This window comes from Labeo rohita, chromosome 13, assembly GCF_022985175.1.
Source record: "Labeo rohita strain BAU-BD-2019 chromosome 13, IGBB_LRoh.1.0, whole genome shotgun sequence".
Taxonomy (NCBI): Eukaryota; Metazoa; Chordata; class Actinopteri; order Cypriniformes; family Cyprinidae; genus Labeo; species Labeo rohita.
Window position 1 is genome coordinate 31,822,486 of NC_066881.1, and position 3,213 is coordinate 31,825,698.

Genomic DNA, 3,213 nt, shown 5'->3' on the forward strand with positions numbered 1-3,213 from the left:
TTGTTATTCACTCTTCCATGTTATTTAAACCCCATACTGTTTTATTTATTTTTGAGAAATAGTGTGAGATATTAGGTAGTCATCCCAGCTTCTGCTTTGCAAAGAAGGCAAGTGGATAAGTACCAAAACAACATTAAAGCACAGTAAATGTAAGTGAAAATCTAAGACGTGTTTTAGTTATAATCATCCTCTGCACTGTTGTGCTAAAATTTCTTATGCACTGTAAGAAAACCAGTACCTTTAGTTTATCAACATTTATCTTAACCCTTAAACAATGCAATACAATGCATAATTTAAAATATGGCTGAAACACCTGTGAAAACATGAAACAGAAAATGTGTTCATATTAGCATTGGGTCTTATTTTAACAGACTTTTCTCAAAGTCTTTTTGTGTTGAGTTTAAAAATAGCTGTTTAGATATGGTTGGTTGGTGGTTTTTGCATGTCATGTAACCTATCATGATGCTGCAAATTTGTCATTTGACAGCTACAGCAGAACGGAAGATTATTAAAGAACAATGATTTCAGTTCAAAATTTTGAATACTTTTTTGCTGCTTTAAGGTGTGTTGTGCGTTTGTGTCTCGGAGCAACTTTATGGTGAGTAAATGATGACAAAATCTTTAATTTTTGGTTGAACATTTCCTTTAAAGAGGTTTAAGACCTGTTCACATCAAAAAAGTTTATAATTAACTACTTTAGCATCCACACCAATGAATTATCATGTTTTGTTAGGGGTTCAAGCACATGTGAAACTGATCATGCAGACTAAATCGTTAGTTGTACAGACTTGAAACCTGAATGGATGGTAGTACTCATACTGTTGATGACGTGACCCAGGCTCGTCCCAGTCGGCCAAAGGGGGGGCGCTAAAAACAAAAATGTTAGACATTTTTAGCCATAGCTCATACACTGTTTGTCAAAGACTCAACAATTTTATATTTTTGGAATCCTTCATTCAAGAAAAAATGTATTGATTCGCTCTACAAAGTCCGGTTTTCCGCAAAATTGAATTAACACTTTTGCGAACTAGTCCTAGGTTTTCCCCCGGATGGAACCAAACCAGTGCAGAAATATTCTCTGGACAGTGAATATCAGTAATTATCCAAAAAAAAAAAGTTTAAAATTTCGACTCACCAACACGTTTGAAATAGGCAGGGCCACTATTACTAAAATGGCTATAACTTTTGAACGGAATGAGATCTTCACCAAACTCGGTACACATGTATATGAGCTTAATCTTTGGTCAAATAATCAAACACAGACTCAGTCTTTATATCATTTTGATATATCTCCTCATGCTGAGCAACTTTGCCTCAAGAATTACTGCTGTCAATCAAATCGTTCCTTAACTATTCTCAATTATGTCAAAAACTTACTTTTGGTAGTTTTTTAACTCAATTTCGATCAAACCACTGCTGCACAATTCTCTGGACTCTCTAGATCAATAATTATCAAAGAAATGTTGACTTTTGTCCTTAGCTATAATTGGGTTATTTAGTTACGGGACGTGGCCAAATATACCCAAAAGCCTATAAATCCTGATTGAAAGCTCAAAACTTTACAAAACTTGGTGATGTCAGCTGATTCTTAACAAGCATGCAAAGTTGCACAGAGATCACATCACAGGTGGCACAGTAACAGTTAAAAAGGTTTCAAAAACACAATATTGCAATGGTGAATGACCTCAAATAGTTTGTATATGCACTCAAACACTACATCTATCTCATATCATATGATAGATCTACCCATTCTGAACAACTCTGCCTCTAGGACCAATGCTGTCAATCAAATTGTTCATTAAATATTCAGGATTATTCAGGATTACTTTAGACCATTGAATCATTCTTAATCTGGAAAAAATGCTCTGGATGTGATCTTAATTATATCATTTCTGTGTCTTTATCATTATAGTTGTGTTGTAGACTATTTTCTTAGAGTTAAGGCCTGTACACACCAAGGATGGTAACTGTAACGATAACTATAACTGTAAAGTTTAATAATCGTTCTAATACTGTGAAAACAGAGAAGTCCACACCACAACTATAATGATAATGACACAGATGAACAATATCATTGCAATCAATTTCAGAACTATTTTCATTCAAGCTGATGAACAAATGCTGACCATCCTGCTTTAAAGGACTCAAGCATTTAAAGCAGCAGATGACAAAACTTCAGTGTACACACATAATAAACAAAACATTTCTGCCTGCTGTATTTTAGAAAGCTAAATGTATGTTTAGAGCTCATTATCATAAATGCATGATTGATTCTCAGAACGATCAGCCAATCAGGGAAGCTTTCGAACCGTTTATTATCTCGAACAATCAGACTGAAAAATCACAGACAATGTCTTATGATTGTGCCTCATAAAGACTGATTCTTATGATAACACAATAGAGCCGAGACCACACACACATCCGTCTGAGTCTGTGTATGTCCTTAGGGAATGTCAGCCTCTGTGTCATGGCACTCGTTTATCTGCTCTATCACTCCGAGAGAGAATCTGAGATAATGAAACCATGTCTCTGAATATGATGGACGATCAAAAGAAATGTGAAATCTGAGCATGCTCTGCACGTTCTCTCTCTCTCTCTCTCTCTTCACCCGCCAGATAAACCACAGAGAGAGAGAATAAGAGACAAATGAAAGAGCTGAAGAAAGGAAACAAGATACTCCTAAAATGATTTTTACTTTTTCTAAATCTTGTTCCTAATCTGATTGTGCACAGTTTGGAGCATGTTATGTTTAATTAAAAAATATATTAAAAATCTTCATAATCCTTGGTAACACTTTAGATTAGAGAACACAGTCACTATTAAGAGTTTTCCCTTAATTAAACTTCTAGTTTGCTGCATATTGATAGTAAGTAAGGTAGTTGTTGTAGTAGTTATGGTTAGGTATTAAGGAGGCTTAAGGGATCTAGAATATAGTCATGCAGAATTAATATGTGCTTTGTAAGTACTGAAAAACAGATCATGTGTCACTTTAGACTGGACTGTGCACCAAGGATGACAACTGTAACGATAACTATAACTGTAAAATTTTATAATCATTCTAATACTGTGAAAATAGGAAAGTCCACACTACAATTATAACAATAATGACAGAGAAACAATATTATTGCAGTCAATTTCAGAACTATTTTCTTTCCAGCTGATGAACTATAAAAACACTGACAGTCAATCAGAATCCATCCTGCTTTAAAGAAC